The sequence below is a fragment of the Colobus angolensis genome, unplaced genomic scaffold (genome assembly GCF_000951035.1).
Source record: "Colobus angolensis palliatus isolate OR3802 unplaced genomic scaffold, Cang.pa_1.0 Scaffold285, whole genome shotgun sequence".
NCBI lineage: Eukaryota > Metazoa > Chordata > Mammalia > Primates > Cercopithecidae > Colobus > Colobus angolensis.
The window spans coordinates 3810883-3836653 of record NW_012116099.1 but is presented as its reverse complement, the minus strand read 5'-3'; positions in this window follow the sequence as shown (position 1 = coordinate 3836653).

The following is a 25771-nucleotide window of genomic DNA, read 5'->3' as shown; positions in this document are numbered from 1 at the left end:
AATTTTTTTTTATGAAATGACTTCTGCGATGCTAACTCTGTTGCAGATAGTCTCAGTTTGTTCCTTGCTCTGAACCTTGTGCTGTACTTGCTCTTTGTTTTGGGCCTTGCAGTAATATCTGGCAAAAGAAATAAATCTATTCTAATATATGAACCAGCAGCAGCACCAGTTCTTTAGGGGTTTATCCCCTTATTCTCTCAATATCTCCCAAGGCACTCCTAAACATTCATCCAATGAAGACTGTGGCCTCCAAACTCCCATCACACAGAAACTCTGGAACCACTGCTTTATCTGGATCTAGTTTATGGATCCAGAATAAACTCTGGGCTCTGTAGTTATTCTGCAGTGCTCCCGGTATCTGAGAATAATCAGCACATTCCAGTAGTGGAGCAGATATGAGACTGTTGAAGTTCATGCAGATGTTGACATGGGACCCCTGGAGTTTGACGTTATATGGGAACATAGGATTTAGTGCCCCCTTGTGGTTCAGTGAATTTCAAAAGCAGAAAGCTCACTAAAATGGGCCCTGTAGACCTGCTGACAAATCTAGAAATTTGTTCACTTTTAACTTTAAAAACATGTGTAATAATTTCAAGTTTACAGAAAACTTACAAGAATAGTAAAAAAACTTTCATGCACTCTTTACCTATATTAATCAAGTTTTACCATTTTGCTATACTAGTCTTTTTTTTTTCTGAACTATTACGTGGTAGGTTGAGGACAACATGCTTTTTTATTTCTTGATGCTTTAATACATATTTCCTAAAATCAAAGACAATTTCTCACATAAAAACTAAACAGTTATCAAAATAAGGATATTTACCATTAGATTTAACATTTCCACATAATCTGCAGTCCATAGTCCAATTTCAATAATTGTCCCAGTAATATCTTTCATGAAAAAATTTTAAAAGATTGCACCTAGCTCAATATCATATACCATTTTCAGCTCTTAATTTTTTTAGAGCTTAATCTGTGATAGTTGCTCAGCTGCTCAGCTTTTCTTTGTCTTTTGTAACACTGACATATTTTAAAAATATAGGCAAATTTTGTTTCTTTGGTTGGTTGGTTGGCTGGTTGGTTATTGATTATATGACTCGTTTCTTGGGTATGACAGCAGCTCCCAAGGGACTTAAAGAGAAAGAAATTCAGCACAAAAAGTAGATCTAAAATTGGAGCAGATAAAATGTCCTAGATGCCTTGAAATATCATGGAATTATATAACAATGCAAGTTGCAGTGAGAAAGTTAACATCTAACGTGAAGATTCTCTTAACAAAATATGGGATGTTTTAATCCATTGCTGTCTCCTCCAAAGGGGTCACCATCTCTTTTCCTAGACAAACTGGCATTCTCATCTTATCATCTTTTGACAGGAGTTAAATTAACTCTTGTCTCCATGAATCTCATTGCTCAAAATGCACCTCTCAAGAGTCATGAAATATGAGTATCTTCAATGCAACCAGCTGCTGTCTTATTTATAGAGTAGCTGATAGCTCTCCTCCTTCCCAGCTCATGTGAAAGTATAAGGTACACAGTATATTATTATTCAAATACATTCCTTGCTTTATGTTCATTTTTTTGTCTGTTTGCTTGTTTTTTTTAATGCCAAATAGTTCTGCTTTCTATAATTGGTAGTTATCAATATTAAATTACTATTAACAATTACCAACCTGGCTTTAACTTCAGGTAAGAGCAAAGGCATTATGGGACATAAACAAAGTCACACAATAAAAGGCAGATACTCTAAATTGAAGTGTTTCGACAACATTTCATCAATAGCTCTAAAATGTCCCAGTCCTGTGGTAGGCATTGGGAATCCAAAATTAACCAAGCATATATGCTGCCTGCTCTCTGGAAGTTTACAGTTGAGTGAGAGAGAAAGAAAATTAATTATGCAATTATAATGGATAAGAAAAACTATTCGGGAAGTACATCATGATGCTGAGGTACATAGGAGGATATACTATCCAGATCTCAGAGCAAGGAAGTCTTTTCAGAGGAAGAAGTTTCTTCAAAGCTGGGACCATGAAGATAAAGAGAAGGTAGCCAAACCAGGAGTGGTAAGGGGAAGAGTGGTTCAGGCAGAAGTTATGGTCTGTATAAAATCCCAGAGGAGAAATAGAGATTGAAAAATAATAGGAAATGAAAGGCTTGTGATGTATATTTCAGCTATGACTGTAAGAATGCTGTGTAACAAGTCACCTGAAATTTCAGTGATTTACTACCATAAGCATTTATTCTTGCATTCATAGGTTGGCTGACCTGCAATGAGCTTAGAAGGATGTCTGAGATTTAGACTGTCGTTCTTCTAGGTCTCGGTCCAAATGTGGATTGCAGTCAGGTATTATTCCATGTGTTTATTTTGGGGACCATGCTGAAATCACCCAGCAATTACTGACAGCAATCACTCAGACACATTCTTTTCATGACAGATCATTGTGTCTAAGCCCATAGCTATGAGGTGGAGGAATACACTCTTTCCTCATTGAGGAGGTACGTGTGAATATTTATTCAACATAAACCTAGACTATCATATATGATACAACTGGATTATGGAATATAAAGAACTGGAGAGGTAAGCAGTGGCCATGCCAGCCATACACAGAGTTCAGGCTTTATCCACAAACAGTTTTTAACTAAGGAGAGAAAGAGAGAGAATCGTATTTGCATCATAATGTGATCACGTTGGTTGCAGTTTGGAGATTAGACTAACACAGGACTACACCGAAGCTGGGGAAATTGTAAGAAAGATATTATGAGGACACATTCATCTTTGAAATCATCTCAGATAAACTAAGAAAAATATAAACTAGTGAGACATTCAAGTCTACATTATTGGTTATTTTTTACATCTTCAGTCTAACAGGTCAAAACAAAAACCAGGATTAGCAGAGGGTTCAAAGGCCATAAACATTGGATTGTAATTGGTGGTGAGAATTGTACTGAATTTACCTTGAATACTCTGACTTTAACTATTTTATTGGTTGGTTTGTAGATATTAGTTTGCTTTATAGTACTCTTGCTGTATTATAAAATAATATAATAATTCTTGGAGTTGGGCCCCAAGAATTGTGTCTTATAGGATATTGCCACTCAAAGTATGGTCCATGGATGAGAAATATCAGCATCATTTAGAGACTTAGAAGTCTGTCAAATATTCAGATTATTAGACCCTAAAATAGACCTACGAAATCGAAATCAGAAACTACTAGCATTTTAATACATTACCCAATTTAGATGGAGAACAACTAAATTAAATTTCCAAATATCTAACTAACCTGTCTCAATTCCATTCATTGAAAACTGATTCCTATGCACGATGGAGTCTAAACATCACTGTTATAGAATAATTAAAGAGGAACTACAAATCAGAAAATAAAAGGCATCTTCACAGTTATTCAGTCAAAGCCCTACATTTATAAGATGTTATTGTCAGCAAAATGGTACATGCAAAGATGTATTATTCCAGACCTCTCACATCTAAGGAGCTTGCAATCTTGCTGGCTAAAAGTCACATGAAAGTTTCATACCTAAATATTGTGATGTATGTTAAGAGTGTTAATACAAAGTGTTAGGTCATTACCAACAACCAGTATTGCCTTGGGGTTGGAAAACTTAGGTGAAGGTATGATATGCAGAATAGACTTTGAAGTATTGCTGGGATTCTGAGAGGCAGTTATGAAAGGAGAAGATATTCCAGGGGCCAGTTAAATGCAGACAGTTGAAGAAAGACAGGTGTATTAGTCCATTTTTATGCTGCTGATAAAGACATACCTGAGACTGGGGAGAAAAAGAGGTTTAATTAGATTTACAGTTCCACATGGCTGGGGAGGCCTCAGAATCATGGTGGGAGGTAAAAGGCACTTCTTACCAGGCAGCAGCAAGAGAAAATAATGATGCATAGGCGGAAACCCCTGATAAAATCATCAGATCTCATGGGATTTATTCACTACCAGGAGAATGGTACGGGGGAAACTGCTCCTATGATTCGAATTGTCTCCCATTGGATCCCTCCCACAACACATGGGGATTATAGGAGTACAACTCAAGATTAGACTTGGGTGGAGACACAGAGCCAAACCATTATCAGCAGGGCATATGAAAACAAAAATGGCCGGGCTCGGGAGCGCACGACTATAATCCCAGCACTTTGGGAGGCTAAGGTAGGTGGATCATTTGAGGTCAGGAGTTCCAGGCCAGCCTGGCCAACATGGTGAAACCTCAACTCTACTAAAAATACAAAAATTAGCTGAGTGTGGTGGCGGGCTCCTGTAATCTCAGCTACTTGGGAGGCTGAGACAGGAGAATCGCTTGAACCTGGGAGGCAGAGGTTGCAGTGAGCTGAGATGGCGCCACTGCACTCCAGCCAGGGCAACAAGAGCGAAACTCTGTCTCAAAAACAACAACAAAATATAACACTAAGGCTCCACGAGAAGTTTAATTGGATCAACCAAAGGTGAAAGAAAGCAGAAGTTGGAGTATGCTTTGGAAACAGCTGGTTTAAAATGGTACACAAAGGAAACTGAAGTTAAAATCAAAGATACAAAGAGAAAGTAGGTGGTTTGAGTTAGGGAAAACAGTGGGATTCTATAGAGAGTACTGGTCAAGAGCACAGTGTCTGGAGCCAAAAGATCAAGGGTGAACTTGCCACTCTGCTCCTTAGTAGCAATGTGACCTTTGGCAAGTCATTTAATTCCTTCTAAGCCTGGGGTTTTCTCATTAGTAAGAAAGGAAGAGATTATACAAATCTTGCCATGGTTTTATACAATAATGGCTCCCAGAAAAATGTACCTCCTGCTTTCCATTTCCAAGTTGACTCTCCTATAAGTCATGAGACTTATGAATTTGAAGCAAGTAGAAGCCTGCTAAGTTCTTGTGCATCAAGGTTTTTCTTTTGGAATGCTGTCTTGAGACCACCATGATATGGAGAAACACCCCAGGAAGGAGCCCAGGTGAAAGGCCATCTGAAGAGAGAGGCCCAGCCTTTCCAGGCTTTGCAGATAAGTTCAAACCCTGGCCAATTAGCCAGCTTAATGCAACATATGAAAGAGCCCAGGCGAGGCCATCAGAAACACCACGCAGTCAACAGACAGAATTACAGCAATGAATGAATCCTTCTTGTTTTAAACTTCTTAAGTGCTCAAATGTTTTGTTACATGGCAATAGATAATGGGAACATATCTCATCGGTTGTTACGTGCATTGCCTCATTTCATCTTCATGATATCCTGATGAGATATGTACTTACAAGATACTATTTTTTAACCTTGAAGAGTCACCTCAGAAAATACAGAAGCATAATATGTAAACTCTACATGCTAGCCTACAATTTGTCTTGTCTTTCTTCCTCTTTTCTAATTTGAAAATATATCTCTCGGGGATTTTTTCCTCGTCAGCATACAAAGCTATACTTCATTCTTTGTAATTATCTAGGATTCTATTGAATGGATGTTTCATAATTTATATAGCTATTCCCCTGCTTATCAGCTTTACATTGCTTCTCATTTTTTAAAAGATTACAGGCAATTTTGTAATGAGCATATTTATACATATATTTCAGTGCACATTTGTGAGTGTGTAAGATAAATTCCTAGAAGTAAAATTTGTGGTTTAAGGTGTATGCACATTTTATTTTGTGGTAGATTTTTAATTATTACTTTGATATTCAATGAAGTTGCTGAAATTCATACTCTCATCAAGAGTATATGAGACTGCCTGGTTCCTGGCCGGGTATAGTGGCTCACTCCTGTAATCCCAGCACTTTGGGAGGCCGAGGCAGGCGGATCATGAGGTCAGGAGATCGAGACCATCCTGGCTAACATGGTGAAACTGTATCTCTACTAAAAATACAAAAAATTAGTTGAGTGTGGTGGTGGGTGCCTTTAGTCCCAGCTATTTGGGAGGCTGAGGCAGGAGAATGGCATGAACCAAGGAGGGAGAGCTGGCAGTGAGCCAAATCGCGCCACTGCACTTTAGCCGAGGCGACAGAGCAAGAATCCGTCTCAAAAAAAAAAAAAAGCACATATGAGACTGCCTGGTTCCTTTAACAAATTGTTAACAAACTATGAATTATTAAATATTTGTATGGCTTCCAATGTGGTAGGTTAAAAAGTCTCATTTTTGTTTTAATGTGCCTCTACTTAACAGGAATGATGTTGAACAGCTTTTTACAGCTGTTTTTGTATAGACTACTTGTAGTTCTGTTTTCTGGTCTTATGTGTTGTACATTTTTCTGTTGTGGTTCTAGCCTTATATTATTGATTTGCAATAGTTCTTTTTAAAATTATTTTACTTTAAGTTCTAGGATACATGTACAAGAGAGTGCAGGTTTGTTAGATAGGTATACAGATACCATGGTGGTCTGCTGCACCTATCAACCCATCATTTAGGTTTTAAGCCCTGCATGCATTAAGTATTTGTCCTAATGCTATCCCTCCCCTAGCCCTCCACCCGGTGACAGTCTCCAGTGTGTGTTGTTCCCCTCCCTGTGTCCATGTGTTTTCACTGCTCAACTCCCACTATGAGTGAGAACATGCAGTGTTTGGTTTTCTGTTCTTGTGATAGTTTACTGGGAATGATGGTTTCCAGCTTCATCCATGTCCCTGCAAAGGACATCAACTCATCCTTTTTTATGGCTGCATAGTATTCCATGGTGTATATGTGCCACATTTTCTTTATCCAATCTATCATTCGTGGGCATTTGGGTGTGTTCCAAGTCTTTGTTATTGTAAATAGTGCTGCAATAAACATAGGTGTGCCTGTGTCTTTAAAGTAGAATGAGTTATAATCCTTTGAGTATACACTTTATATATTAAGGGAAATTACTCTTTGTTCTTAAGTGCTAAGAATATTTTTTCCAGGTTTATCATTTTTTGACCTTTGTTTATAATATGCCATGTTGCCACACTGAACTTTTGCATTTTGTATAATAAAATTTATCAGTCTTTCATATTTTCTTTGGGTGGTTTTACAGTTTAGCTTTATTTAAGTGCTCAAATCTTTGTTGCATCTGAGTTCTTTTTATTCTTTTTATATTTTTATAGATTCAAGGAATACAAAGGCATTATATTGCATAGTGATGAAGTCTGGGCTTTTAGGGCACCCATCACCCAAATAGGGTACATTGTACCCAGTAGGTAAGTTTTCAACCCTCAGCCCACTTCCACCCATCTGCATAATTTTTCGATGCAGCAATTTAGATAAAGATCCTCTACATTACTTCCAAATATTAAGCTAATATTGTCTCAATTCCATAAACTAAAATATCTGTCAATTCACACTGATTTAAAATCTCATTCTTATGAAGTAGTGAATTCAAACTCATTTGTGAGCCCTTTTCTCTTTCATTCACACTGTTTTTGTGCATGTCCCATACCAAAATGATTTCATTGTTGTAGCATTATAGAGTCCGGTAGACCTAGGCTATTGAATTGCGCATATAAATATATGAGAATATATCATTCGCATATATTTATACTTTCATAAGAAGTTTAGACTAGTCCACTCTAAGGAAAGTACATTTTTATAGGGATTTACAGGTCAGTTTTGGAGTGACACCATAAAGTAGAGAACTGTCCACTCCACAACTTGTAAGTCTTCTCCAAGTCCCCTACGGCATGTTTAAAACATCCTCAGTGGTGGCCAGTATTGACCCTCTGAAGATACATTTGCAATTTGGAAATGGCAAAAGTCCTTCAGAGCCAAGAAAGCTTAATAATTATGGGTAACTTGAGTAATCCTTTTATAATCAAAACCAATATTCAGGCTGAATAACACAGCTATTCTAGAAAACTAGTTCTCTAAAACATGCATAAAAGAGGGCTAATGGAAGAGAAAATGGCTTACAAATGAGTTCGAATTTAGTATTTCATAAGAATGAGATTTTAAATCAGATAATTTTTCAAAAGATGTATCCTAAATATGTTTGAGTGACTCCCTTGCAATGGAGTAGACCTATAGCCTCTCAAGGTAATTATATTGAACTGATAACACTCAGTTGCACGTGCATATCTTACTATATTTATTTAACCGCCATCAAAATAATGCAACCTAATGAAAACTGCAACCTAATGAAAAATGCTTAATATGTTAAATAAAATTGAACACAAATTCTACATTCACCATGATTACATCCATTTAAAAATTACCATGCTTTTGACAAAAATGCAAAATACCTCTGATAAAATTGAGAGATTTAGAGAGATGTACTTTTTTTCTTTAAAATTGAGTTAATGCTGCTGTAACAGTGTTTCATTAATAAAACAAATTAAGAACTTAATTACTTTGTAGTCACATCTCCTAAAGAAGAACCTTATGAGAAATACAAAGTACAGATGTGAAGAAGATGCTTTTCTGGCCAACCTGTAGAGTTGTACCATACAGTAAGAACTCACAAACAGAAACCATAGTCTAACGGTCTGTCTTCAGACCTCCAGCTCTGTTGTGTTACCTGGCGCTGATGTGACTCTTAAGATTTCTTACCTGTAAAATGAGATCATTAGAATCGCTTCATGGGCTAATTTAGAACCTTGCTCATCAAAGTGCGGTCCTTGGGCCAGCAGTGTCAGCATCATCTGGAGCTTGTTAGAAAAGCAGAATTTGAAGCCCCAGACCTCCAGAATAACAATATCTGAGGGTAAAATCCAGCAATCTATGCTTTCACAACCTTTCCAGGTAGCTCTTATGCATGCTGAGGTTCGAACAGTGCTGATTAGAGAACTAAATGAATCAGATACAATTACAAACACTGCTTTCCATGAGTTCATTATCATTAGGTAAATCAGCTACAATGAAAGTTAGCCATGTGTATTGGAGGCCTGGGAATAATCAATTTTCTCTTAATTTTGGAAATTTGTTTCTTCTGTTTTTTAATCTTAGCATTATTTCGTCTTAGACAAGAAATTTAAACATTTAATAGAGAAATATTCTTCCTTATAATTTCATAAATATTTGTTGGCTTCTACCTATGTCCTGGGCCTTGCATTATATGCTGGGGATTCAGCAATAAAGACTGTAAGGGAGAAAAAGTGATATCTTTTATTTACCCATTGCAAGGTTTATGGCTGACACTCCTATAACAAAAGACAGAGTAACAGGAGAAAAGACAAATTTACTTAACAATGTTTGATGTGACATGGAGTCTTCAGAAATGAAGACCCAAAGACCAAGGGAAAAAGATGTATTTTCATACAAAGTCTGATGAAATAAGTGATGGTTGTGGAGAAATGTCATTGGACACAAGGGGTATGATCTAATGGTAATAAACTGTGGGACACTTTAGCAAGACCTGTATGTTCGTATGCTTGTCTGTGTCTCTTCATGGCGTTCTTTCCCACGAAGAACAGGACACCTGCCACAAGAGGATCTTCAGGGGCACATGGAGGAGGCCAGACAGTGACCTTCCTAGGTTGTATGGCTTGGTTCTCTGGGGAAAGGAGTTCTAGCTTTTATACCCAAAACGGGGAGAAGGAGGCTGGGAGAAAGTAGTGTGGGAGAAGGGCAGAGAAATCTTCTTGTTTCTGCAACCCTCACAATCTCCTTCAGCTAAAAAGTATGCAGCATGCCAAGGCACCATGCCTTGAGTATCATGTTTGGAGCCCAGATTACATAGCCTCTGCCTTCAGAGAGCTTATAGGCCAACATGAAAGACAGACAACAAACTAATAATAATAGATGTAGAGAGGCTTATCAAAGAAACACCACTAGTTGTTATGAAAATATCTGACTTGGGTCTCTTACCTTTGAGTCAGAGGGTAGACATTCAAGGATCCATAACCCCCTGCACTTCATTTCCATTTGGGACATATGCATGTTCATATTTTCATTGTTCTGGAGATAACGTTTCAAAGATTTCCTTGAAACTCAAACATTTAAGGACCTCTGCTAAAATCAACATTACTGGCCAGTTTATTATCCTGGTGTCTTGAATCCATTGTCTGAGTAAGATTTCTTTCCTTCCACCACTCTCTCACAAGAGTGCTTGTTTTGGCTTGAATTACCCAGGTATAGATTCAGAAGTGTTTCATCCACAGCATGGAGATATGCCTTCTTCCTTCTATGAAAAATTGAAAGCAAATTATCTCCAGACAAGGGCTTGATCAGGTGCATGGCTGCACTGCTTAATTATAAGATGTGGTTGTAGATGAAATGTCCTAAGATGAGCTCTCTTAAAAGGACCTTCCCTGACATTTGTTCAACATTTAATTCACTGTTCTTGGAGATGAACAAGCAGTTCTGGCCATGTAGACTTAAAAGCCTCCAAGTTGATTAAAAGCTATGCTTAAATCTGGACCAATTAATAAAAAGCCCCACAGGGTTAATATTAAGGGTGGCTGTTATTATGTTTTTCATCTTCATTTCAGGGTTTCTGCAAGTGGATTAATCAGCCATGTGTATTCATTCTACCACCAGAGCAACAATTCATTTTGATTATTATGTTACAAATACCAGCGACATTCAATAGACCTTGCAGAGAAATTTATATGAGTTTGGGCAAATATCCACTGTAGCACATGAGACAGATCAGATAATAATAGCAGCTGCAGGTTCTGGAACATCACACAGTCCCTCCATGATATGCACTGAATTGGAATGTCAACCTGGTGATGTAGTTCATCCTTATCACCTAAAGCATTCTACAGTAATGGCAAATATAGCACATGTGTTTAAAAATCAGTATTCATATCGCCTTTTATACATTCCAAATAGCTTTAATAGTGAATGTCCAAGAGCCTTTAAATTAATTACTAAATGCCAATAGTAAGAAAGTAAATGGAATTTAACCCCAACCCTCCCTAGGTGTTGTGGGACATTAAATAACCCGAAGCCTATTAAAAATAGGCATGAAACCCTTATTTTTTATTTTCTCACAAATAAACTCTGTCTCAGTGGTCCTTGGTTTACCACAATTGATTGTGAGTTAGGCAAGTTTTAAATCAAAGCCTCGGTTGGTGGTCTGGTCAGCCTCTTGGTTGACAAAAGGGTCATTTCCATTTTTATCATGTCCCCTCCACACTTCAAATGGAAGAAACAAGAGCAGTGGGCTTTGAAATTTGTGTGGCCAGGACATATCTGGCTGCCCCCAGGTGGCTCCAGCCGTGGATCCTGCATGGTCACACCCATGCTCTCCCCCAGCTCCCTGGCCATTCTCATGACTTCAGCTTCTGGTAATTTTATGACAGAGGAACTAAGGGAAAGGCGCTAATTTTATTTTTTAATGTCCTGTGTTGGACATTAACTAGCATCATTTCTCCATCTCCTCTGGAAACTACTACTGTATCCTTACTCAGGGATATATTTGGGGTTATAGGAATATGGAAACCAAACCAGCGTGCTGCCTCCCTGCCGCAGACATTGCCAGTCCTCTTTCTCTGGGGAAAACTCATTGCTGCTGCTTCTCCCTTTTCTCCCCTACCTGTTCTGAAAAGAACACAAATGTCCTGAGTCTTGTAGTGATGGGAAGAGAATTGCAACTAGGCTGGTGTCTGTTCTTTGAGGAAGACAGCTGCCTTCCCGCCTGGCTTCAGCAGCTGTCCCCAGTACACTGGTCTGCTGAGTTGGCCCAGAGGCAGCTTCGCATTTACAAGAATCACCAAGACTGTGCCATCAAGAGAAACAGGGAAGACCTATGGCATGTTTATTCATAGTTGGTTGAGAAACATCACAGATGAATGTGACTGTTATTAGAATTATCCTCATTAATAACAATTGACAAGCAGTACCCTTAGCAGTACACAAGGCACAAGATAATTGAAAAGTACATCTTTTTAAACAGATGTATTTTTCCCAGGCCTGTTGTTACTCTGCAAATTGCATGGGCAACTTCTTTTTCAGGCAATCTCCCTCCATTACCCAGAGCAGGTGTAGCCTAAAAGAAAACAGTCACAGACTCGTTCACGGCAATAGTATAAAAACTAAAAATTTAGAAGCCTGGCTCACCCGCCAGGAAAGACACTTCCAGTTCACCTACTCCATGGCTCAGCTGAGATGCTTAGCTGACAGTCATAATGTGGAACTGCCATTCTTTCCTCCTCAGTCAGTCAAACCTCTAGAAAGAGAACATAAGAAAAGAGAGAAAAAAAAAAAAACAGGCTGCAGAAGGCAGGGCAGGTGGAGTGAATCTGTGTTCAACAGTTGTGTGAGAACTGTCATAGGAAACAGGACTCTCTTCTCTCTCTGACCTTCTTTGTTTCCCTCTTCCTCTCCCTTCCCCCGCCCCTCCTCCTTTCTTTTCTTCATGACTTGTGGCATTGAGGAAACATATGGATTACACATCCATACTACTCTCAGTAGTTAGAAATTGTTGAACGTACATAAGACACACTGTGCATTTTGCCAGCTTAACATCTATAAACTGTAACGCTAGCCTTCTGGCGGTCCATACCCAAGATTTACAGCAGGTCTGGCTTCCTTCTACCCTGCCAGACTCTCATGGTTTCAGTCACATGTGAGCTGCAGGAAAGTTGGGTCATTTAGTTAAGAGCTAAGGGTGACCAGTGGAGAATGTCCAGGTGTATGGACCTGTGTATCTGACATGACTTTCTATAAATATAAATTAAGATATGGTCTGGTTAAAGAGTCTGTTCTAATGTGTGATTGTTTCCATCAAAAGACTTACAAAAGTATAAATATCAACCCATGACTATAGATAAAACAAATCACTTTTATGAAAATAGCACAGTACTAATTTACAGAACCAATCTAAGTGTCCGTCAGAATTTACCACTGCATAATTCACTCATGTGACAAAACACCACTTCTACCCGAAAAGTTATTGAAATTATATAAACATATATATACATGTATATAAATATATATACACATACATATGTACACACACTTATATATATATACAGAGAGAGAGAGAGAGAGAAAGAGAGCACGGTTATCCAAGATTTGGAATGTTGTGAGAATTTTGGGACAAGAGGTTATGTAGCTTTATACAATAGTAGCTATAGCCTGAAAGATGATTTGATTACTGAGGTACCAAAAGGTTTCCTGACCCCAGAGAGCTCTCTCTTGCACCTCCTGTCCTGCTCAGCTCCTCCTTTGGTGGAAGCCTTTGTATCTCTAGAAAGTATCAGGTAAGGATAATGAATATCTTGGGAAGGGAAACCTCCTAGGCCGTTGGCGATGCACATGGATTGGTATTCCAGTTATCAGGCAGAGAGCAAGGTCTCTGGAGGAAACAGACAGATATGTTTGAAGGAGTGTTGGCAAGGGGTATGGGAGGCCCAAATGGACTCTCTGGGAGAAAGCCCTGGGTGGTCAAGAGAGAGTGGGAGTACCAATGGAGGTCATGTGGTAGCGGCTTCTCCCTTCAGATTCAATTACGTGACCCCAGTACCCAACCTCAACTTACCATTTATTGTCTCTGTCTCCCCTACCCAATGTCTCCCAGAAATACACTGATAAATAGCTTCATATGTAATGTGCCCCATGAATCAAGTTCACAGCCTCTTTGCTTTCTTTTCTATCTAAAATATAAACTAAAATTAAATACTCCCAAAGAACTCAAAGCTGTAAGAGGAGGCAGTACTAAGAAGTGGCAAAGCAGTCATCATGGAGATTGAACCATCCGGAGCAGCATGGCCACATTCCCCATGAACCTTGAGTAATCACAGCATATACTTGGGAGTCGGGAATAACATTATCCTTTTCTATATTTAGATTTTAATGAAGGGCAGAAAGCTCTTGTGTACCTTCCATTTGGGTTTAACACAGAGCGAATACTTACAGATGCTCCTTGACTTATGATGGGGTCAAGTTCTGATAAAGCCATCATAAATTTAAAAATATCCTAAGTCAAAAATGCATTGAATACATCTAACCCACCATACATTATAGCTTAGCTTAGCCTACCTTAAATGTGCTCAAAACACTTACGTTAGCGTGCAATTGGGCAAATCATCTGGCAACACAGTGTGCTGTAGATGCTGGTTGTTTGCCTTTGTAGTTACATGGCTGACTGGGAGCTGTGGCTTGCTGCTACGGCCCAGCATCAGGAGTGAGTATCCTACCCCATATTGCTAGCCTGGGACAAGAACAAAAATCAAAATTCAAGTCCAATAGATGTATAACAGTTTTGCACCATCATAAAGTTGAAAAATCGTAAGTCAAACCATCCTAACTTTGGGACTGTCTGTATAACACAATATAAATATAGTATAAAGAGGCCTGAATGCAAAGTCAGATTTGAGCTACAGTTTTGATGCCACTACTTTGTAGTTTTGTGACTTTGGGGAAGAGGCAACTAACTTCTTGAAGAATTGAGTCTCCACACGTTTAAGCCAGATTTAATAATATAGGGCTCACAATGCTGTGTTAAGACTCTACAGACATTAAGTGATTTGGAGACACTGTGGAAGCAACAATTATAATTATTCCTCTTCTTGATTCAGTCCTGAGTGAGGTTGGGTAAGCCCTGTCTGGGGCACTCATTACTCTGCCCATATGGCTGTGCTCTTATAGACTCGGGGCTTGCCAGTCCCACTACCACCCCAGCACCTACACTTCCTTGCCTGAGGTCTTTTTCTGGCTGCTGGAGCCTCCCTTGACAGCCATGTAGCATGCAGGACATGCTGGAAAGCGAGGCACCCATTTTCACCAGAGCAGCCTTCAACTAATGACGAATGGAAATTGCTGTGTAAATATACCAGGTCCCTCATGCCTCAGGTGGGATAGCCCTGGGGTCCATATCTATACATGTTATCAGTGTTCTCTGGGGGTATTAAGTTCTGGTCACCCATAGTGTAACTTGATTGATAGCTTAGCTTTGGTTGACATCCCCCACTTCACTATCTCACCTAAGATTCTGCAAAGGGCCACAGTGAGGAAGGGAAATGCTTCCATTTTGACAGTTGCACTACCTCCTCAGATCCTTGAAAGACCATTCAATCATTACATTTGTCAAGACATACTCTGTCCTTTAATACTTATCTTTAGTCCATTTTCCATTGCTTATAACATAATACCCGGAACTGGTCAATGTGTAAAGAAAAAGAATTTATTTCTTACAGTTATGAAGGCTGAGAATTCCAAGGTTGAGGGAGCTCATCTGGTGAAGGGCTTCTTGCTGGCAGGGGACTCTGCAGCATCCAGAGACAGCGCAGGACATCACATGTCAAGGGGTGTGGTGCTAGCTCAGGCCTCTCTTCCTCTCCTTATAATGCCACCAGTTCCACTCCCATTAGAGCAATTAGTGGATAACTCACTAATCCATTAACTAACCAATCCATTAATCCATAAATGAATTAATCCACTATGGGGGCAAAGCACTCATGATCTAATCACCTCTTAAATGCCCCACCTCTCAGTATTGCCACATTGGAAATTAAGTTTCAGCATGAGTTGTGGAGGGGACATTCAAATCATAGCAGTATTTACTTTAACCAATCTAAGCATCTTTACTTGATAAACAACACTTATGCTGTTGCCTTCTTATCTACAAATCTCTTAGTACTTGTGTAAGATGTCCACACAAAATCATTTTTTTTTAAAAGGGTGTTGAGCAGGTGGCAGCAGGTGATGGAAAGAGATTGAATGGGGAATCAAAAGGCTGGGGTGTTAAGTGCAGAGAATCTTTTTTTTACAAGAAAAGTTTAATAACAGCACCTTTGTACAGTCCTCCTCTGTAACTACCAGAACTGATGTGTTTAAGGTGTTTTTTCTGCATCCTTGAGGAGCGTAGGAAAGTCAGGACCCTGGGGTCTCCAATATCTTTTATGGAGATAATATCCAGTTAAAAAATAGTCCAGGGTAGCCTTGAAGGAAAAAATCTTGGGCAATAGATAACAGACTGGTTTAATGTGCATGAGGAGAGAGGTGGAGAAAAGTTGCTAATCAAACTGCATGGTTCTCAAGAAAGCTCCGATTGTCTTTGCCTTGAATCTTTATTTTGTAGGTGTCAGGAGTCTTCTCAGCAGCAGTACTGGACGCTCCTTTAAGGCAGAGAAAAAAAAATTTCTATTTGTTATGTATATCCATCTAGTTACATTAGTTTTGACCCATCCACCCATCTATTCATCCTTCTATTCATTCATCCATCCATCCATCCATCGATCCATCCATCCATCCATTCACCCATCCATCTATCATGCCTTCTAGCTCTCCTTCCAACTCTTCTTTCATCCACTTTTTTATCCCTCCTTTAACTCTTCCCTCCATGCTGTTTTCTACTCAACCTTCCATCCCTTTTTCCAGTACTTCTTTCCTCCTTTCTTTCATTCTTTTTTTAAGTCACCTTCTAAAATCCCTACTTTCATCCATTCATCCAGCCTACTACCTTCTTCCCTTTTCTCATTCATTAATATTCTTAACAGTGGCACTGGGGCACAGTAGTTAAGTTTCACACTCTGGAGTCAGACTACCTGGGTTCACATTCATTTTCATTACCCATTAGATGCGTGCCCTCAGGCGATTTACTTAAAGTTCCTATACTTGAGATTCCTAGTTTCTTTGTCTATAAACTGGAGTTAAGAATAACTTCTACTATATGGCTTATTCTAAGAATTAATGTACATATAATACATACAGTAGAGACTGATTCTATAAATAGTGCTCTATAAATAGTCATTGTTGTTATAAGTATATTTCTGGTATTGGGTTTCTGCAAAGATCAATTTTTAAGACATAGTCCTTGCTTATAAGGGAATCCTATGGTTGGAGAAAGGTAATACAGCATCCAAAGATGAGCAAGTAATTCACTTCTCAAGAGGAAGATTAGCTCACTGTGTTCATTTCCTAAAGTGTATAATTCCGCATTATTGCCTCTGACAAATGGTGAAATATTTGAGGGCCCTGTGTTTCCAAAGCTCTGCTACTCTCTTACAACTCTTGACCTCTAGCCTGTTTTCAGTTATTTTCTATCAAGTGTGTTCATCTGAAGCTTGATTTGCACACCGAGTTTCTTGCCAACCTCCTGCAATACAATTTAACCTGAGAGGCAATATAATATTCTTGTTGGGCATAGCAGCAGTTCAATAGAATAGATTGGGAGCTCTCGCCAATGGGAATATGATTTAGGTCCCCTTGTTATGCGGAAAGCTCTGCATGCTCTTTCAGCTCTGTTGAGATGAGGCCTTTCAAACAGCAACTGTGATTCTGATATACTTGGCCTAACTTTTTTTTTTGTACAAAAAACTCTCACTACCCTTTTTATTTAAAGCTCAAGGACTTTAAAACCCAGACAATTTTAAATGAATACTTAAGAATTGTTAGACCTCGTTTGAAAAATTAAGGAAAGAATAACTAAAAGTTTACTTTGGGGGCCTACTGAAACTCCTACCAGGGCACTTGAATAAACCTGCCTAGTTGCCTATGGCCCAGAAGCAGAACTTTAGAAACTTGTCTCTATGGACACACTGAGATCCGATATTTTCATGGTCAGTCAGAAAACAAAGATTTATAACCCTCAGCTCGTACCTATAATTTGATGTGATTATAAATGCAGTGTTAGAAAAAACAGCTTAGAACATGCTGTGGCAACCAAAACGTCATAAAATCTCAGTGGTTCATTACTAAATTTTTATATATAAAAGTGTATTTCTGGCTCATGAAGAATCTGAGGCAGGTTGATGGGAGCTCTCCTCCACCTTGTAACTCAGGGATCCACACTCCTTGCATGTCCCATTTCCACCATCTCAACATGGAATTCCCAAGGTTACTGAGGAAGGCAGAAGGGTAAGAAGGAGCTGAGAAATTGCTCTTTCTTCTCCTCACTGTCTCAGCAGTGACATCCCTCACTGCTACTTATGATTCATTGATTGAAACTTAGTTGTCTGCATCCTAAAGGCAAGGGTGGAGAAATGCAGATGGACACATGAAATATTTGTTGTCCCTGAATGTTTCATTCATAATTGGTATAGACATAGACATTCCAAATCCATAAGAGAAAAGAGGTGCCAAAATGATATGGGTAACGAGGGATGTAGCTTGCTTCTAAATGACAGTGAAGTGGCTCAGGCAAGAATTGTTGAGACCAGAGGCTCCATCCTACCCAGCCACCAGCGTATTTCTTGAAAGTCTCATGGCCTATCTTTAGAACTAAACTTTTCATGAGTTTAAAAATATACAATTTCAACCTCGTTTCACCAGTGCTGAGAAGGTGACACATATTTATGCTTAGACTATCTCCTAGCATAACATATGCCCTCCCAAGAATCTGACTTCTGTAGTTTAATGAGAACATTTTAAATGTTCGCTGTTATTTAATGGTGGTGATAAGGGTGCAGTTAAGTTACGGGGAAATGTCGCCATTAATTTGAAAAGCTTGCAACATTGTTGAGTATTTGTCTGTGCAACTTGAATGCTGCATGCCAATCAGAATGCTTTATGTTCTTTTTGATTAGCTTTTATCTTGTATCCCCCTCAGTGTCTAGTCATGAAAGGCCATGAACCCAGGGAGTAGGAGTCTATTCAAATCCTACTGAAGATTAACAAGGGCCTACTATTAGAATTTATTCTTCTCTCTCTATTTCTCTCCCTTTCCAGCCAGGAAATTTCACTGAACAACAAAGGCAAGTCTCACACTAGTGAGTCCTAGAGATATTTTCTTGCCTTCAGAGGACAAATAAAGCTAGGAACCTTCTAAGCTGAAGCATGAGTTTGCTCATTTCCAGGTTTTTTCAGTCTCAGTTGCCTCAGAGTTGCTCTCACACTCCTCAGTGTCTCCCGGACACTCCTTACCCCAGAGTCTAAATCAGATGGTACCCCCTCCATTCTCAAGGTCCTGATCACCTGAGCTCTGAGGCCTGCCTAGCTCTGCAAAACTCCTCCCTTTGCTTCTACAACCCCACTGGATGATAGCTCTTTGGAAGGAATTAAGCTAATACCACATATGAAATAATTATTTCTTTAAGCAAATCCTTATTGTGTAGCTACTTCTTCTAGGCTCCATTGTAGGTGACAGGAAAAACAAAAGCAACATCAGGTCCCTTTTTACTGTGCAGTTTACTTTCTAAAAGTGGGAAACAGGTAAAGAAATCAAGGTGATCCTGGATGATGATCAATGCCACGAAGACAAGAAAATAGGACGACGTGATAGGAGTGACTGGGACCGGGGCACCCTGCTCAGAGTGGTCAGGGAAGGCCGCCCTGGCCAGAAGCAGCAGCCCTGGCATGATGGGTGGGGAAGCCAGGCAAAGGTGCTAGGAATGAGCTCAGAATACAGGATGGAAAGGACAAAATTCCCTTCCTTCCTTTTCCCACATCCAGAAAGTAATGTGGTTCTCCTTTTTCCGATCTCAATTCCAGTGGCCTAGATCTTCTGTGTAAGCAAGGCTATAAATTTTATATTAAATGTAATAACAGAGCATGTGGAAGAAAGCCCTCATTTCTCTCTCTCCTGAATTAGCATCTCTTCACGGGGCTAAACAAAACACCTGCCTTGATCTGTGGTCAAACTGCTGTGACTTAACTTTCTCTGTTTAGACCAGTGGCTCATAACACATTATAATTGAAACAACTACTGATTTTCTGCTTGCTCTCAATCAGGCGGACGACATCCCTCTGACTGATTAAGACACTGGGGGAAATATTTTCCCTGTTCCCAGTGACTGCTGATGGACAGCACTGATGCGTCATTGCTGCCCAACCCTTCTTCTAGGAGGCTATCAATTTCTGCAGATTCCTTGGCTGAGTTTGCTGCTATTTATTTCAGCTGCTGGAAGAATTGCTTCAGAAGTACATGTGGCAATGTACCCAGTGGGAACTCAACGAGAATGATGAGGACAGGGTGAGAGAGGTAGACATAACATAGACTTACCAATTAGATCAGCACTGCACTCACTCAGAAGAGGTCAGTCTCATTATTCTTTTTTACACCATAGCTTCTTTCTCTCTCCATCTGTTCTTGGTGTGGTCTTGTGCCATATTCTCAAGGCAAATGCAATAAGAAGGAAGAAAAGGAAAGAAAAGATGGATGCCACCCAGGGTGGGTTGGTGTGGGCACAATTATGGTCCTCTAAAAATAAGAGACTTCCTCAAAGAGGCTTATCTAGAAGAAGATGATTTAATAACCAGGAGTTCGCAAGTCCATACTTGATGTAAACTACATTCCGTCTCCTCCCTCCCCCTTGTATTCAAAACAAATAACTTGAAAATCTGCAATATGTGATATGAATCAAGCAAGGAACAGAGCCTTGAGGAGGCTTAATTCAGAGCCCTATTCTGTCAGTAGCTCCTGGGCAGCTCTGAGCAAATTCCTCAGCATCTCTGGTTTTCAGTCTCTTCACATGCAAAGTAAGGCCATTTGATGGACAAAACTAAAGTCTCTTTTTGTCCTAAAATGCCGTGATTCCTATGCAGTAGGTAAGATTCAATTTAACTGAAGTAAAGAACTTTTTGACAGGTACTAGATTAAAAAATTTGAAAAAAGAAGCGTTTTAATGTCTCTTTCTAAAAACAAGCTATCCAATATATCCACATGTTAAGCTCTGGCTTCTTAGTGTGGGGACACTCTGCCTAGGGCTAGACCAGACAAGTGCGAATCCTGAAAACGTTACAAGAAGAAACACTTTTGTTTTGTCTTGTTTTGTTTTGCAGAACAGTTTTAAAACGATTCTGAAAACAGTATTGTAAGGGAATGAGAAATCAGTTATTAATTCATTTATCTCCTTGTTTCCCAATTTTAAATTATTTAATTAATTTACTTTCTACGTTGTTCTAGAAAAAATTCAAAGTGACAGAAGAATTAATGATACAATTATCGATCCTTTAGCTGCGGTTTCATTTTGTTTACCAAGACCTAAAGATCTATTTGTTTATATTTTAAAGGTAAAAGATCCTCAGTGTCCTGTAAAAACTGGTGATATGTTTAAAAATGTTTCTTCCTGGGCCTGTTTAAAAATTTTCCTCAATCATACTCTAAAGTTGGTTAGAATCAAGAACTTTTGAAAGACATTTTGGGAGAGTGTCCCAAATCTATTTCATAGAGTTTGATTGGGTGTTTGAGAAATGCCAAGAAAGCTGAGTCTAGCTAGGGAGACAGGCATACAACAAATAAATGACAATCCAGGGCCAAGCTGTACATCCCAAAGGGCACCATGCCAAGTGCACACTGGGGCCAGGGGACACCCACATGAGGCACAGCCATTGAGCCATTGAGCACTTTGTAATCTTTAATCTGCGGGGTTTTCTCCCTTTTTAGCAGATCATTCAAACTTCTCATGAAAATCCCTCCCAGTGTCCTGAAACGGCAGTAACTCCTAGGGTAGGCCCCGAAGGTTTCCTGCCTGATATGTGAAGATTCTGACTCTTCAGAAACTCAGGTTTCAGAGGTCCTGCAGCTCCCCATGAAATTTAATAACATTGACCAAAGAATTTCCTTCAATGATTGGAAGGAAAGTTGTTCTCAATCTTGGAATCACTGTGAAGATCTTAAGTATTCTTCTGCCCAAGCACTATCCTGGACTAATTATAATTCACCCTTCCTTAGAAGTGGAGGCCCAGGTATAAAGTATACTAGATAATTCCAAGTATACTTTATACTTAGTGAAACTGAAACTAAGAACCTCCGGCTTAATATATTAAAATCTGAGCAGAGTGGCGCTTAGAATTAAATTCATGCTAATGTGAAAATGACTGATATCATTCACTTTTATAAGAAGCTTTTTTAGATTAAAAAATTGATTGACACACCATAATTGTACATAATAATGGGCTATGTAGTGATGTTTCAATACATGTAATGTATAGTGACAGATCAGGGTAATTAGCATATCCATCACTTCAAACATTTATCGTTTATTTGTGTTGAGAATATTAAATCTTCTTCTAGCCATTTGAAGCTATACATTATTGTTCACTGTAGTCACCCTGTAGTGCTATAGAACTCTAAAACTGATTCCTACTAGTTAGCCATAGAGGCTATTTTTGAAACGGGAAAAGGTAAGACAGGAACAGTAGCAAACATCCTTAAGATGGTCACCTGGTCTCTCTGAGTCTCTGTAACTTGGGTTAATGATAAAAACAAAAAAAAAATTTTAAATCTAAGAGACTTCCAATGAATGCTACATTGCATTATTTTTAACCCTCAGATAACCTTAAAAGTGGGTATCTTGAGTCTCAGTTTAGAGATGTGGAGAGGTTAAATAATTGGACAGGAGCTTATAATGAATAAATAGTGAAGGAAGATTCAAAACTATATATCTCTGTTTATTAAGTCAATGTTTTATAGGAAACAAGGTCCAATTCAAAGGATAATGGGACGGAGCACATATTGTGTCTCCCTCTTAATAGATTCTGAATAGGTTGGTCTCCTTCAACACTCCAGGGGGAAGGATTTTCACACATATAGTCCCTTGGAAGAAAATTCCTTAAGTAGGTCATTCTGGGAAAGGGTTGGGGAGATGAAAAGAGCAGGTGCTTAAGATTTCTTAAGCATGACAGAGCAACAGGGCTCTGGGCAAATTGGAGGGGATGACTTGTTCCTCAGTAGCGTATTTAGGAGCAAAACGGAAGGGACCAGGCTCAGACCTGGGTAGCAACCTGTCAAGGTGAATTAGGGTTGTGTTGATGGCTTACTGAAAGGTTCTAAATGCAATATAGAGGCCGCCTATAATCGGCAGAGTTGTGCTGCTTCCCTAAATGACACGCCGTCTGGCTCTGCCCGTCCAGCAGTGATCACATTAGAGTCAGAGCTCCATCTCCAAGCAGTCAAGAGTATTGAATTTGCCGTATTTTCTGAGCAATATAAGCAGACTTCTAATTTAATTAATCTTATTCTTGATTGCATTAACTACCCACATGGCCAGAAAGTACAACTTGGACCTCAGGCAACCAGACACTGTCCACATTAACCTCTTAGGCATTGAGATTTCAGGGTTCCCGTGAAAGGACTGATTCGTTTTGCTGTTGATCAGAAGTCTGATCAACAAAGAGCCAGCCAAAAGAGCCCTGCTGTCTTTAGCTATTCAAAGCTCTAAAATCAAATTCTCAATCGGGGCTGGAGGAGGATCCAAACATTTCTATAACAGTCTTTTGATCTGAGGAATACAGAACCATTTTCTTTGAACCAATGAAACCTTTTATCCTCAAACATATATTTCCGAGAAAGCAAAATGATGACTTTACAGTGATAGACATTCGTTGGGTTTGATCTTGACAGTCTGGATATTGGGCCATTGGTATGTGGGATTGAACAGACACTATATGTTGCTGACAAAATCGGTCTGTTTTTAACTAGAGCTCAAACATAGGTACACATGAAATCGGATAATTTAGAAAGTATTAGAGGGCAGCGTCCAAAATAATACAGGAATAGAAGGGAAAAATGTAATGAGATGAGACATAATAGAAGGGAAAGTAATGTTTTCTACTTATGTCACCAAACTAATCTGTAGAAAAGCAGAAAGAGGTATATAGCCTTGAACAGCAGTAGGTATGGAAAAATACTTACTGATTAGAGTAGATGAGAAAGCCAATAAAAATAAAAATATGATACAACTGATAGAAGCCAGTGTTATGCTAGGCACTGTAGAGACACTCTTGGTGCCCTACCCAGATCTGCTGTATTAGGCTGATGCTTCTATCCCCCAGTTCCTATGAGTGTTGGCTGCTAAATAGCTCAGAGCTGACCCCATTGACTGAGAATTGCCTTTGGCTGCTAGGGGCCACATTACCTGAATGGTAACACTTTTCTCTGGTAGCCTATGGCCAGTGATTGATGGAATTACAGGTGCGAGAGACTTACAGGATCCTTTGCCTTTGGAAATGAGGTTCAAGTCTGCGTTGCTCTTCACTGTCTAACACTCCCTATGGGATCAGCATGGACTCCAGCTGTGACAACATCCTTGCTTGGCTTTTTCTCCTAGACAACCTGGTTCCCTTACTCTCATTCTTCTGAAAGCAACTACCCAAATAATTACTTCCCTATGTTACCATCTCAGGCTCTGCCCACCAGAAACTGGGCCTAAAACTGTGTGCACTGATGAAGTGCTTTGTCCAGAACGAGAGGGCTATCTTACTAATCTACCTTGCAGCATCTGAAAATTGCTAGATTTGAACACTTCACCCAAAGAAGCCAGATCACAAGCTAGAAGACTTCCACAGGGAGGCAACCCAGATGATGAAAAATTGAGAGATCTTTGACATTTAGAAACTGTTTTAAAGATTGAGATTATGGAACATATTTGGAAAGGTCTAGAGCTGTATGGGTACTAAGAAACTATTCATTTTTTCCTGGAAGAAAAGGACACTTGTTAGTCTGGTGGAAAAGGGTAAGATTTATTTACGCAGCTCCAGAAGGAAGAAAACACTACAAGAGGACTTCTAGAGCACAGATTTTGGCTCAAAGTAAAACTCTCTGCAAAGAGATATACTGTATCACAGAATACAAATTCTGAAAGAAATCAAAGCTATGTCTTCTATGACCACTTGCTTTACTCAGAGATCTATGAGACTCACGGCAGTTAAACATCTTTGTCAACACCACACTGCTGTAGAATAGCCCAGCTAAAAGCTGCACCTCTCAGACTCCTGTGTCTCTCCCTTGTAAGTCATTTATCTCTATCACACTCCCAGTTAACTGGATCATCTTTTTTGGTTTTTAAGGTCCACTGTGTGTAAGAAGTAAAATTATAGCATATTCCAAGACATCTATTCACTTAAAAATATTTATTGAGCATTTATTTTGTCTTAGGCAGTGTTCAAGGAACTTGGTGTTAAAATTATTTTTAAAAAGGAAATTGGAGGTTGGGCACGGTGGCTCACGCCTGTAATCCCAGCACTTTGGGAGGCCGAGGTGGGCAGATTACAAAGTCAGGAGTTCAAGACCAGCCTGGCCAACAGAGCGAAACCGCGTCTCTACTAAAAATAGAAAAAAAATTAGCTGGGCGTGGTAGCGGGCACTTATAATCCCAGCTACTTGAGGTCTGAGGCAAGGAGAATCACTTGAACCTGGGAGGCGGAGGTTGCAGTGAGTCGAGGTTGCGCCACTGCACTCCAGCCCAGGCAACAGTGCAAGACCTGACACACACACACACACACACACACACACACACAAAGGAAATTGGAGATCCTTGCCCAATTTGTATGTGTCCATATCTCAAATAAGGTAAAGAATCTTGCACAGAGAGGAAACCTTCCTTGTGTCCTTAAATATATTTGGCAATGAAGTAGGGTGAAGCCTCAGTTTGAGCTGATAGAAACCTGAAGAAAATAAGGATCTTTGATACCAGTCTGATGTATCAGAATAAAAGACCTGATAAAAGTAAACTTAAATATCAATTTCTTATTCTGTCATTTTTTTTTCCTCTTCATTGTTCAGAGAAGAAAAAGGAGGAGGTGGCGAAGAAGGAAGAGGAGGAGGAGGAGGAAGTGAAAGAGGAGGAGGAAGAGGAGGAAGAAGAAGAGAAAGGGGGAGGAGAAGAAGACAGAGGAAGAGGAAAGAATTGAGTGATATGATCTGATTTCAAGTGGGTCAAGAGTCTGGTATTCACCAGTGTGCTCTTTCTCTCTCCTGACAAATTAGCTACGATTCAAAGTTCTCTGTAGGTCAGAGTATTTACTTAGAACTGTGGGTGTGCTGCCTAGCAACTGGAATGGTAGCCATTTCACCTTGGTTCTGACAGGTGCCTCAATTTGGCTTCTGTTACTTACTCAAGATCCTGGCTTACCCACTGGAATCAGGGGAATTCTTCTTTAGCAGCAGCACCTTTCACCAGCTCTCTGAATACAAAGATCCTCACTCTAGTTCTGTTCCTCACCATTGGAAGTTTCAAAGTTCTAGTGAAGGAAGCGTCTTCTGGGCTCTCTTGAGGGACATTATTTGGA